This window comes from Adiantum capillus-veneris, chromosome 13 (genome assembly GCF_014529385.1).
Source record: "Adiantum capillus-veneris isolate H3 chromosome 13, ASM1452938v2, whole genome shotgun sequence".
Classification (NCBI taxonomy): domain Eukaryota; kingdom Viridiplantae; phylum Streptophyta; class Polypodiopsida; order Polypodiales; family Pteridaceae; genus Adiantum; species Adiantum capillus-veneris.
Window position 1 is genome coordinate 65,968,610 of NC_140943.1, and position 14,820 is coordinate 65,983,429.

Sequence of the window (14,820 nt, forward strand, 5' to 3'; positions counted from 1 at the left end):
CTGCCCTGATAGTCGATGTAATTATGGTCCCTGGATGTTGTCATGGCTTAACATGAACATGACAAGACCTTGTAATTTTTTGGGCTGTTCAATTTAATTCACTCATAGTTCTGAGTTTTGAAAAAAAAAAATCTCAAGATGTTTTAGCACCTAGATGACATCGTGTGGCTCTTAGGGACTACTACATTGAACACAGTCACATCCATCACATCCAGAAAAATCAAAGGATGGTGTCCATAAGCGTTTATGATCCCTTTAGGGTTCATTGTAGCATGCCATTTTTACCATGCAATACCTTAGAAACTTTGGAGAATATTTAGTACTTTAATGATGGAAATGGGTCGCACATTTCAAAACTTGAGGATTTGATGGCATGAAGGACCTAGGTGAGTCAAGGTTTTACCCTCACTCGCTTCTTATAGCTCGTTGCCTACTCGATAAATGATAGATCTCCACACAAACACAATAAAAGGACCACTTTCTCAATGCAGGCACGTCCACACTCTCAAGAGTGCACACACACAATCAAGAGAATGTCTCTCTCAATGCAAGGACGCATAGCATGAAGAAAATTGCACATCCACACTCTCAAGAGAGAGCGCACACACAATAAAGAGACCGTCTCTCCCAATGCAAGCAAGCACATGCACATGGGATCACACATGCACATACACTTGAAAACAAGAGAAAGAGAGTAGCAACAATGGAGAGAGAATGTCGATTTGCAAGAATCTAATCGCCCATACAACCATATGTTAGCACGCATCAAGCACACAAATTACGGAGAGATTGGGCATAAGAGCTTGGAGGCTTGAGTGATCTATCTAGAATGTAGGGCAAACAGTCCTTCAAAAACCTTCCAAAAATGCCTAAAAATGGCCATTTTTGGGCCAATTGGTCCCGATCTTGCAATGCTTCAACCTAGCACTAAAATTTACTTAAATAGTTTCATTTTTGACATACATATCACCAATGCATTGGCATTCCCAAAGGTTGTCCAATTCAAAGAAAATACTACAATCGCATACATATTGATCAATTCCCTTCTGAAAATTGATCAAAATCCCATTAAGCATGATACAATCCAGCCTGAACCTCAAAAAATCCAAGTTACCATCACAAAGTACCAAAGCATCTAAAATTTTGAATCCTTCTTCATGATTTTTGCTCGTGCACACAAAGTGGCCCTCTAAATTTGGACATCTCTTTCATGTGCCATCCTTAAAACCCATCCATAAGACATTTGTTGTCTTGAATAGTTTAACCCTTTTAATTTCTATATCTGAATTCGACGTCTTGAACATTTTAACCCTTTATTTTTCAATAGGTGTATTCATTTCTATACCATCAAACTTACATGACAAGTAGCATTGTCATAAATATATATTTGACGACATAAGGACCAAATCACTACTCAACCATCCTTCGTCAAGCTATATATTGGTATCAAGATGGTGTCATAACCAAAATCCAATCTTTCTCTTTAATTCTACTAGGCCTCAACCTATGTCAATTATCAAATGCCCATTTGTTACTTAACCAAGAATACTTTAATTTTGCCTTCGCAGCTTCAAGACCGTCATCCCTCAAAGCAAGTAGATCCTTCCTGCTTAGACCTATAACCCAAGGTAGAATGCTCCAAGTTAACGTTGCCTCTTTAATATCCATAGTTGTTACCATATATGTGGTATTGATGTGTGTGAACACACTTAAGACCGCTGCGGTTTCTTCCCTCATTAGAAAGTTCTTCCTCCGTGCACTGTATATACACACGTCATTCTAGGGATAACTTATCTTTCTATTATGCACTAAGCAATACAATTTTTATAGTGTGCCTTAAGCTTCTTCATATTCTCCAAGTTGTGTGTGTTTCCCTGCAACCTTATTTCCAATAATTGGTATTAGAGCAGGTTGCGTCCTCCCGGGCATAGTCGCCAATGCCCGTCTGCTCACTTTCTCTAGTTTGGGTGAGCTTTGGTGAGTGACAATGGGTTGAATAATACTTTGGATAACCTTACAAGGTTTGGTGAGCGTAGAATTTTGATCCGGGCTCATTTTGGTCGTTGTTTTCACTACATGCAGTCCTCTGCAAGTAATTTCATCCTTTTGTGATGCTTTTTGTCAATGAAATTTTTTGCAAAATAGGTTCCTTATAGTCCTCTTTGGGTTGTGCTATATACCATGTGTTAGTGTAGCTTCGTTTTCCTCTTTTCGAGTAGTCTTCACATTAGGAGCAGTCACTCACCACGATTGACAACAACAGTCACCATTAGGAGCAGTCACTCACCACGATTGACAAAACACAAATGTCTTCAAGATGTTCGTTGCTACTAAGGATAAATTGGATGGCACAACTACCCAATGTGGGCTTACATTATGATACATGTTCTTGTGTCAAAGGGAGTTTGGAATGTTGTGCAAGGCATTGATGCAGGCTTTGTTGAGGATGGTACAAGTTCCAATAGGTTTGTTGGTGCTAGAGTCGCTTTACCTATAGCTGAGTAGGTTGATTGGGGTGTTAGAGATGCGTTGTCTCATGCATTGATTGCATTATTTGTGAAGTGCACTATTACTTCTCACATTTGCTAAGAAGAATCAATAAAACAAGTTTGGGATACTCTGGCTGATCTTTACGTAAGTCTCAATGAGGCTAAAATTGCATTGTTGCATAAAAAGCTGGAGTCAAAGATTATGCAAGAGGAAGATGACATGGACGCTTTCCTTGTTGATATCAAGGATATTAATGAGCAACTCATTTTTGCAAGTGAAGTCATCTTTGACAATTCACTTGTGCAGACTGTTCTCAATGCATTGCCAAACTCTTACCATACTTTTTCTAGTACTTTGAGACTTATGACCCAAGGAAAACTTGATGTTGTCAATTTTGATACATTGTGAACATTGTTGGTGCAAGAGTCACTTTCAAGAAAGAACACGGCTAAACAGTGTGCAGTTGAACATGCTTTTGTTGTTGGTCAAAGAAAAGGTGGTACTAGCAATGTAGCCACTTCTCATGGTTCTTCAATGAGTGGCAAATCACCTACTCCTAATATTTCTGCTAGTAGCACCTCATCTAGAAATTTTGGTGAAAAGGGCAAGAAGAAGATGTGTTGCCATTACTGCAAGTCTAGTTATCACTTGATAAAGCAATGTCCTAAGTTGAAGGCAAAAGAGGCCAAGAAGAAAGAGGCTGGGTCTACTACAAGTGCATCTATTGTAGAATCTTTTGGGAAAGGAGATTATGATGTTGATGTAGATGCAGCGTGGGCATTTAGGGCAGAGTGTACTTATGATCCTTTTATCCATGATGCATGTATGTCAATTGCTATAGATTCACATGTGTGGTACTTTAATATTGGTGCTACGAAGCACATTACTTCACATCGGGACTTGTTTACCTCTCTCGAGTTTGTCTTCATGGGAATATAATCACTTGTACCAATAATGCCTCTTATCTAATCAAGGGAGTTTGAAAGATTGTGCTAACTACTATTAATGGTAGTTATTTCACTCTTTTTGATGTACTTTATGTACCAGGGATCAAAAAGAACCTTTTGTCTATATCTGCACTTGTAAGACTTGGCCTAGTTGTCAAATTGATAGATATACAGTTCATGATTTCACTTTTGGTGATGAAATAGTTGCATCTAGAATTTTGTGTCGTGGGATGTATAATCTCACTTTGTATGACAAGTGTGGATAGAATCTAAAAAAATGCAGTTATGGATTCAGAGGTTGTTCTAGATGCAAAACTTTGGCATGCAGGTTTTGGGCATCTGAATTTTGCTAGCTTGTTGTGATTGCAGAAATTTGGTATGGTTGCCTCTTTGCTGCCTCTTGAAGCACCTTGTAAGCATGTTTGTGAAGGTTGTATTTTGGTTAAAATGCAATGTTCAAAGTTTCTAAAGGATGGTTCAATAAGGGCTACATGCAACTTACAACTTGTGCATAGTGATGTTTGTGGTCTTATGGCAAACTCCATCCTTACGCAATCACTTATACTTTGTGAATTTCATTGATGATTACTCCAGGCATGCATGGGTGTATCTACTTAAATCTAAGTCCAAAGTGTTCATGTGCTTCAAGAAATTTCTGGCTATGGCTAAAAATGTCTCTAAATGTACTATGGACACCCTCCGTTCAGATTGAGGGGAGGAGTATATGTCTCATGATTTTAATGCATTTGACTAATTGTGGGATAAAATAAGATGGCACAATGTATGGCTAAGATTTAAGCTTTGTGCTACTTATGTACTTAACAGGTGTACTACCAAAGCCTTGCAGTCTACAAATCCTAAATTTGAAGCATAGCATGATAAAAAGCCATTTATTAATCACATGTGCGTTTTTGGTTGTTTAGATTATGTTTTGGTGCCACAAACGCAGCACAAAAGATTGGATGATAAGACTATTAAATTCAATTTTGTTTTGTTACAATACTGAAAGCAAAGGTTACAGGTTATACCATCCGCAAAAAAATGTATCTTGGTTTCTGGGATGTTATGTTTGTGAAAGATTCTATTCAACCTTTGTTATCATGTACCAAAGATAGGTATGTAAGATCACAAGACATTTATGACATTTTGTTGCCTCTTTTTAATGGTGGAAACTTGAATGAAAATTCCAATGAGGCGCATGTACAACCTATTGGGGTTTCTACAAATGTTACGGATCATCCTATTACTGATGCAGATGTACATAATGTACTTGATGTGAAAAGGGTTGAGAATGAGGAGGCTAGGGGTATACCAAAATTAATGGAACATACTTTAGATGACAGTTCATTGGATGCACCTATGTCTAGTCGCACTCGGTCAGGTTCTTTCCATGCATCTTATGTGTCAAATTGTTATGTTTTGTCTATTTCTATTTTATGTGACGAGGAGGAACCTCTTTCTTTTGATGAAGCACATAATTTAAAACATTGGATGGCTACCATGCAATCAAAATATGATGCACTTATAGAGAATGACACATGTAATCTATGTGATTTGGCTCCTGGAAAAAAGGCCATTGGTATAAAGTGGGTTTATAAGTTGAAATGTAAGCCAGATGGTGAGATTGATCGCTACAAGGCTAGACTTGTTGCAAAAGGTTATTCATAGAAAAAAAGCATTAATTATGAAAAGACTTTTGCTCCCACTTGTTGTTTGAATACTGATTATTTTCTATGTGCATTTTGGATGGAATGTACATCAATCAGACATTGTTACTACTTTCTTGAATGGTGATATATTTGAGGAAGTTTATGTAGTGTAGCCTCGTGGTTTTGTCAAGAAAGGACAAGAAGATAAAGTGTGTAGATGTAAGAAAGCTATGTATGGGTTGAAGCAGTCTCCTCATGCTTGGTATGAGAAAGCTGACACTCATTTGGTTAAACAAGGATTTTGCGACATTCAAGGAAGGACAAGAAGATAAAGTGTGCAAATGTAAGAAATCTTTGTATGGGTTGAATCAGTCTCCTCGTGCTTGGTATGATAAATCTGACACTCATATGGTTAAACAAGGCTTTTGTAATAGTCTGATGAAAAGCATTTTGTATGTAAAGAGTGAGGGTGATGTATTTCTCATCGTCGTTCTATATGTAAATGATTTATGGATTAGTGGTCCAAATGAGACACACATCGCTGAATTCAAGGCTGATTTGAATGCTACTTTCAAGATGAAAGATGTGGGGCTTTTGCATCATTGGGCATATAGTTTAAGCAGCAGTGTGATGGACGTATTGCCTTGTGTCAAACAAGCTACATAGAGACATTACTATGTAGGTTTGGTCTTGAGGACTGCAAACTTGTTGCTACTCCAATGGACAAGTCTAAACGTAAGTCTTCATGATGCTGGTGATCCCGCTGATGTCACTCTTTATCAAACTGTTGTTGGATGCCTTATTTATGTATGCAATATGAGGCCATATATTTAGTTTAAACCCTCAAAGGTTAGCAGATGTATGCATAGCCCAGGGTCTAAGCATTGGAAGGCTATCAAGAGGATCTTTCTCTACTTGAGTGGCATTTTACATCTTGGTTTGTTTTATCCCAAGGGGCGATGATTGCCGCCAAATTGACATGCTTTCTTTGGACTCAGATTGGGCTAGTTTTTATGCACGCAAGTGTGCACAAGTGGTTTTTGTTTCATGCATGGTAGTTTATGCATATCATGGTTGAGCAAGAAGAAACCTACGGTGGCCACTTCCAATTGTGAAGCTGAATTTGAGTGTGTATGGCTCAGATGCCTTTTGGCTGATTTTTGGGTGTTGTACATGACACTACCAACTGTTCATCTACATTGACATTCAGAGCACATTGGTCGCTACAAGGAACCCCGTTTTTCATGCTTGCACAAAGCACATTGAGGTGCATTATCATTATGTCAAAGAGAGACTCTCAACACTAGAGATCAGCTTGACTTATGTGTTAACACAAAACATGGCATGACAATTCCCTGTACACTATGTGCCTGCTCTCATTCACCGCATCACTTCCAGGGGAGATTTGTTACCATACATGTGGTAGTGATGTGTGTGAACACACTTAGGACCGTTGAGACATTTTTTCCATCATTAGGAGTTTTTTTCCCCGAGCATTATATATACACCCATCATCTAGGGCTAACTTATCTTTCTGTTGTGCACTAAGTTATACACTCTCTGTTGTGTGCCTTAAGCTTCTTCATCTTCTCTAAGATGTGTGTGTTTCCTTTGCAACCGTATTTCCAACCATAATAGGATTTTGTCCATATGTCAAATCTAATGGCCTATAGTTTATCACTATACTATGCGTAGTATAGTCTACCTACAAAGCATAAGGTGAGAATGTCAGCTATTCCCCAGTGCATCCTTTACATGCTTTTGTCAATGCTTTGATGATAGAAGGATGCCCTCTTTCATTTTTCCCATTTCCCTTAGGTTTATAAAGAAATAATAAGATCTATCTTAATAATCAACATCCATATCATCTAGGCCCTCAATAATTTTACCAGTGCATCTATACATGCGTATAACATCCTCAATAAAAAATTTACATACGACACTTGTAGCCTCAATTCTCAAAACCCTTCCTTCAACTTGGTTTGTTAAATCTTGCCTTGCAAGCATAATATACTACATTTGCCATAGTCCTATAGGGATAATAACCACATCCACAACCCAGTTAAATTGCACAGCCAAAGGGTATGTAGGATGCAAACCATCATTGTGTCTAAATAAATCGAACATGTAGCACAAGTTTCCACAAATTGAACCACATCTTTAAACATGCCCTTCCACCAATAATGGTCCTTGATCTTTAAAAAGGTATCCCAAACCGACCCCTCTGTGTTCGGCCTACAAGAACTCATTATCGTTTGTACTTAAGTTGCTTTATCATAGACTACCCTCTACGGAGTCCCTCTCCTTTGTTTTGGGTGCTTCCATAAATGCCCATCCTTTAGAAAATAACGATAAGCCTCCTTTCATATTCATAATTTCTCCATCTATGTTCAAATATCAGAAAATCAAGAGCCAATCTCCATCATGTATCTCTAAGAGAAAGTTTGAAGAGCATGACCCAGTTTTTTTAACAATTTGCATGCAATTGTGATGAAGTAAAAGACTTCAAACCTATATATTTACCCTCCATAATCATATTTTGGGGGGTGGGGCTAAACACTTTAGCACCAAATCTTATTGCACACATAATTCCATGATCATTTTCCTATCCAATTTTCCCACCCATTTTCGTCTTTTTTTTTTCAAAACTCACAATTTGTGAGTGAATTGTGTCAAGCATCTCATAAATTTACAAAACAACCTCAGCTTAGACCGAGCCTTGAGGTGCTCAAGATTACAAGGTAGATGTCTATCGCTTCTCATCAAGGCTTATCATCATCGGCTTAACAAAGTAGGTCCACTGCAGTTCTAGGCTTTACTTATTGTAGGTTGCCAACACGACATGGGTAGTTCTAGACCAATCATTCAAGTCTTGCTTGTGTCTGAGCGTGCAGATCACCACTCTTCTTTCTTGTGTAATCTTAGAGAATTTTGCCACAGCAAGATCTCCTTCAAACACACTGCAATTCCTATCCTACTATATATGGTGAAAGAAGAAGTAGCTGAGAGTTTGAGTGCATATGAGAAGGGCTCTTATATCACTTTGTTGACTAACAATATCTCATAGCCATTTAGTTGATATTGGGTTGCCAAATGGTCGATTGTTTTCTAGCTCTTAATGTTACCATCCCAGAAGTGAGCTAGCCGATTCATACCATTATTATTCACTTTCTTGGCAGTTTCCATCCAATAGGGGCTTTGTGGTGGTCCTACAACTTTCGTGAGCCAGGGGGACCAGTGCAAGATGGAGTTCTTGAAGTACCTGGTTTCTTCCCCCCACTCTAAGGCCCAGCTACTCTTTTGCATTTCCTTACCAGCTCCCCTGAGATGCCCCCAAGTATTAGGGTAGACCATGTCGAGGCTAAGACTTTGTCGTTAAACTCTACTTCTTTCCACTTACCACCTTTCAAACCAAGTTTAGCTGCATCTAAAATATCTTTAGCCATGATAGACCAAGCTTTGTCATGTTTAGCCAATGAAACCACAAATTTGGGGCCTTAGCATGGGTAACTGGGTTAAGAATCCGGATACCTCCTTGGCCCACTGGTCGAGCAACTCACTCCCATATGATTCACTACCATGGTCTAGAAAATTTTGTGTTGTTTTTCCACAAAAAACTTTTTACTGATTTTAAGAATTCTTTTCAGTGACACTTAGCCATCTTGAGAAGTGGGCTGGCGAAGGCAATATAGGGGAGCATAAATGAATTAATTGCTTTAATCCCGGTCGAGAAAGTGGCAATGCGTACTCCCACCTTCTCATTTTTGTTTTGACTTTTTCAAGGACCTAACAAAATCTTTGTTTGTGAGTGACGTCGACCCCAAGGGATCCCCTAGGTGCCTGAATATATTCCCGTTTGAGACAATCTCACCACCTGACCAATCAGACAGGTCAGAGCTGTTTTTGACAAGGAGATTAACCTTGGCTTCCAAATATTACTGTGAGATCCCCAACCCGCCAATACCAAGATCAGGATGGGATCCTTGACAGGTCTCTAGGTCTGATAAAAATCAGAGTCTCTAAATAAGAAAAATCCAAGGAATAGACCTTTACCATTGACAATGGCTTAGGTCTATAGCCTTAGAAGAAGACCTAGTCCTGTCTCATAGCAGGAACGGGACAACGTATTAAAAGTCCAAAAGAACTATTTCGGCCCTATAACTGCCACAATTGGGCTAAGGTATCCTCAACCAACGCTTTTTTCCCCTTAACAGATGTGAGGGCACAGCCGCTGGTGGACTCCTCTTCCAAGTGAAGAAGTTTTCTAAACGTTTTAGTGCGCAGGGATGGATAGTTACCTGACTAATCAGGTCCACCCGTCCTTGATTGACAACCTTAGTCAATCCCCACTTACCACCCCGCACTCACACATGATTCATCTATCTTACTATCACATTGTTTTAACATTTAAAATAATGGTTTCTTTTAACGTTCCATCACAGTAATTCCTTGAAGACAGCATTGAAAGCATTCTTTTAAAAAACAGACATCTTTAAACTTAAGACAGGGTACTGTCAATCAAAACATTGTCCATAACTATGATCGGTACTCTTCTTGTCTCAAGATCACCTAAGGGTGAAAAAACGGCACCCATTCCTTATTCACAATCCGGAGTGGATAAACCCCCACCCAAGGTTCCGGGTGCCCATACACCAAACCAGTTGCCCATACAACCGGGCGGCTCCCCTAGGATAAAAAACGGTATCCTAACTTATGTAGAAATATCAAGACATGACACGGGGTAGAAACTCAACGTTCATGGGGGTAACCAACTTATCCGTTGGCTGGAAAGCCATCATTATCATCAAAATATACCAAGGAGTCGGAGGTGTCTTGAGACAAGCTGTCTTAAGGATGATCAATCATATCTTTCCTAATTAAACCAATTTTAACCCAAACAATTCTTTCCTGCATTATAAACAATGCACGTTGGAAGTTACCCTCCGTTCTTGGTCAATTATTCCTTTTCTTATTCGTACTCACTCCTTATGTATGCAATGCTAACTTAAAAATGAACTTTAAAAGATTTAATTAAACAAAATAGAAATCCACTTGGGACTGCTCGGCCATCTGTTGCTGTGCTGGCGCCTGAAGACTCTCCTCCGTAGGCCTACTACCAGGCCCGGCTTCGTCATCGTGCGACGCTCTAGTTCTCTTTAGAGCTCTGCCCTCATCTTTAGATGTAGGATTTTCTCGGGTTCTTTTTGGGTGCCATAACTTATTATCCTTATAAAAAGGATGTCTAATCATTAGGTAAATTATTTGAAATCTAAACTCAACCTTTGTATTCAACCGTAACCCATTCAAGGTTAAATTTATAGTTTTAATGGGTAAATTCTTGACCTAGTAATTTCTTATTTGTCTATATAGGCATGATAACTTTTTCCACCACTTCCCTAAGGGTTTTCTAAGCTCTCCTAATTTTCTTATAATTGTCTATATCTTTTTTCTAATTTTCCCATCGACTTTTAAGCTTGGAATCTACTTATTTTGGGTTTAATATTCTATTTATTTTATCTTAAAGATTTCATTTCCTCAACTTGATATCATAGGTTTACACTTACTATAATTTTCCTAAAAACTTTTGACCACAAAGTCTATTCATTTTAATTAATCATTTGCTAAAAATAGGACTTTTGGTCAATTATAATTTCCTAACTTGACTAATGAACTAAAGTATAATTATCACAAGTAGATAAGAATATTTTTGACCTCTGGTAATTATCTTATTATTTCCAACTTAATTATAATTCCATCTTCAATTTTAAGCTAAAATTAGGATAATTTGACTTAGATAAATATCTATACTACTTTTATAACCTTGACATATTTATCACAGCCTCTTTATTATGTAAGCTAACTGTGATAAATAGGATGTAATCATATAACTTGATTTACTAATTTCCCCCTTGAAATATCAACCAAAATTAGTATATTTTGACTTAGATAAATATATATACTAAGTTTCTAACCTTGACATAATTATCACCGATTTTTCATCATGTAATCTAACTCTAATAAATAGCAGGTAATCATATAGCATGATACTAATTTCCATCTTTAGTTTTTAGCTAGAATTAGTATAATTTGACTTAGATAAATATCTATACTACTTTTCTAACCTTGACATAATTATCACCGCTTTTTTATCCTATAATCTAGCTCTGATAAATAGCATGTATTCATAGCACATGATTTACTAATTTTCCCCTTTAACTTATCCTCAATAATAGTGGTTTTCTACTAGGATAATTATCTAAAATAGTTATCTGTGGCTAAGATAATTATCACGGATTTTTAAAGATGTAATTAACCTTTGATAATTATCTTCAAGCATTTTGACTCAATTTGCTATTTTCCCCCTTTCAATTTGTCCTAAAAACAGTGTAATTCTGTTAAGTTAATTAGGTTAACTAAATATATAAAATTAACATAATTATCATGGGTTTTTTAAGATGGAATTAACCTCTAATAATTATCTTTAAGCATTTTGAATCAATTTGCTATTTTCCTCCTTTTAAAATGTCCTAAAAATAGTGTAATTCTACTAAGATAATTAGATAAACTAATTATATGAGGTTAAAATAATTATCATGGGTTTTTTAGGATATAATTAACCTCTAATAATTATCTTAAAGCATTTTGAATCAATTTTCTATTTTCTCCCTTTTAATTTGTCCTAAAAATAGAGTAATTTTGATAAAGTAATTAGGTAACTTAATTATTTTAGGTTAACATAATTATCACAGGTTTTCTAAAATTTAATTAACCTTTGGTAAATAACTCAAAGCATTTTGAATCAATTTACTAATTTTTCCCTTTTAATTTGTCATAAAAAGAGAGTAACTCTACTAAAATAATTAGATACATTAATTATATGAGGTTAACATAATTATCACGGTTTCATTACATGTAAATAACCTCTGATAAATAACTCAAAGCATTTTGAATCAATTTACTAATTTCCCCTTTAATTTGTCATAGAAACAAAGTAATTCTGCTAGAGTAAGTAGATTAATTATTTGATATTAACATAATTATCACGAGTTTTTTTAACATATAATTAACCTCTGATAAATAACTCAAAGCATTTTAAATCAATTTACTAATTTCTCTCTTTTAATTTGTTCTAAAAACAGAGTAATTTTGCTAAAATAATTAGGTAAATTAATTATCTGAGCTTAATATAATTATCACATGTTTCCTAGCATGTAATTAACCTTTAATAAATAGCTCAAAGTATTGTGAATCAATTTGCTAATTTTCCTCTTTTAATTTGTTTTAATAATAGAGTATTTCTTCTAAAATAATTAGGAAAATTAATTATCTGAGGTTAAAATAATTATCATGGGTTTCCTAACATGTAATTAACTTTTGATAAATACCTCAAAGAATTTTGAATCAATTTTATTATTTTTCCCTTTATTTTTCTTTTAAAAACAATGTAATTCTGCTTAATTAATTATGAACATTACTCAAAAAATTAAAAGATAATTTTCATAGCTTAATGACAGTTTAATTCAGCTTTAATAATTATCTCAACTTAATTAATATATTTCCCATTAATTTATGGTTAATATGGATAGTTTCAGCCCTATTATGATATAATAATTAATTATCTTAATATCCCTAAGCGTAATTACAACAATCAGCAGAGAATATTTAATTAAGAGAGGATTTTTTAGTATACATAGGATTAAGCTTTAATTTATTAAGAAAATAGATTAACCTAGCTTTGCTAATTAAGAAAGATTAGGCTAATTACCATTTAATTAACCAACTAGAGCTTGATCTCTAGTGATTTCTGCGACAAGGCTCCGAGAATGGAACACCTTCTTATCTTATCACAATTTCAGGCAGCAGATAATTAAATATCAAATTGTGATAAGATATTTAATTCTTATCTTATCCTTAAGGTGTTCCAGGCAGCAGAAAACATAACCCTTAAGGAGATCATTTTTATCCAACAGACAACAAAGTAATACCATTAATCATAAAATAAACTGGTTAGGCAATAGTAACCCATAAGTTCTTTAAGCAAAAAAGACCCAAGCATGTTCAAGCACCAACCTGAGAGGCCACGCCTTATTCGACCAGCTCCATGCAAGTAAGTAGTTTAAACAACCCACTTGACAATATACTCGATAGAGAAAGAATGCCCTCAACCTCTCTTCCCAAACACACACAACACAGTTACGGCCAAGTGAGGGGCTAGAGCAACCCTCACCTTCATTTATAGTAGCTCCCAGAGGTTCAGCCATTGATTTTATCGTGTAAAGTATCCCACGTGATCTGCATACACGATTGGTCCAAGTTCGAGACAGTTAGTTACCCAACCTAGTAGCTAGGGGTAGATAGTAGAGGCATAGGTAGGAAATAAAGAGATTGATAGGGAGAATCCCATACAGTGGCACATCAGAGCCATATGCATGAGCTACTTAGCCTACATGGGGTGAGAGAGAGAGAGAGAGAGAGAGAGAGAGAGAGAGAGAGAGAAACTTCTATTGAAAGGCATAGTAAAATGATTTATTACACAACCCACCTAAGGGATCTCCATGATAAATGTGGTGTACTCGATCATGACATATCCCATCATACCACAAGAGAACACTAGGGATTAAGTTCCCACAAAATGTTAAGAGGGGGGTTTTATTAACAACAAAGGCCAAGTTGTTCCCCAACTCGGTAAGAGAACAAGAGTAATTCAATACCCAATCCATAGGGGCTTGCTCCCACCCAATAATTGAGGTAAAAAAATTAGTTGAGCCGAGAGGTAGTTTCCACCAATGGAATAGCAGTAGCCCAAGAATAAAATAGGCTAAGGGTTCAAGGTTCCAAAAGGCTGCCGGGAGATAGTGCATTACGTGAGTGTATGTGTGTGTTAGCAAGGTCAAGTCTGAAAAAAGGAAAATTATAGCAGATAGTGATGCGATGTGTGTGTGTGTGTGTGTGTGTGTGTGTGTGTGAGAGAGAGAGAGAGAGAGAGAGAGAGAGAGAGAGAGAGACTAGGCTACATTATAATTTTAAAAACCCATCACTCTTTCCATTAGAAATAACCCGACCACAAAAAAAAACCTTGAGACCCAATACCAATCTTGAAGTATTTTATATCATAAAAAATACAAGCTTTTTTACAAAATATAGAGCCAAAGCAGAGAGAGTGGTGGTCTTGAATATTGGTGAAAATGCATTAGAAAAAGGGCTCCTCAATTACTTGCCACCATCACCAAAAACACAACATGAAAATGTTAGTATTAGTTGGTGGAAGACAAATGTCTTGAAGAGCCCTACTAATTATCAATGTCCTTCTAATGACTAGACTCTAAGTTAACCATCATCTGTGTAGAGGGCTCCATTAGGAATTTGTAGGGGGTGGTGCTAGTAGTTGTGCTCCCTTGGCAACTTTCTAGTGGCTTGACAAGTGCTACCTCTCAAGGAACCTCACCTTTTATACTATTCCCCTTTTCTTTTCAAAGACCATGTATGGACGGTTTGGTGAGAGAGGAGTGTGGTAGTGGTAAGGCTTCTTGCTATATTTTTTTTAAAAGGAAAAGGGGCAGTGCTCAGATTTAGCTATGAACCCCTTCTTAGAAGGCCTTTCTAAAGAGGAGTGAGCCCGCCTCCCTCATCTTTTTAAAGTTTTGATGTGAGGGGAATCTTTTGAGGTGCTCACAACTTTATTTGCTTGACAAAGGTGGTTTTTTGAGAAAGAGAGGCCCTCCTCCACCCACAGT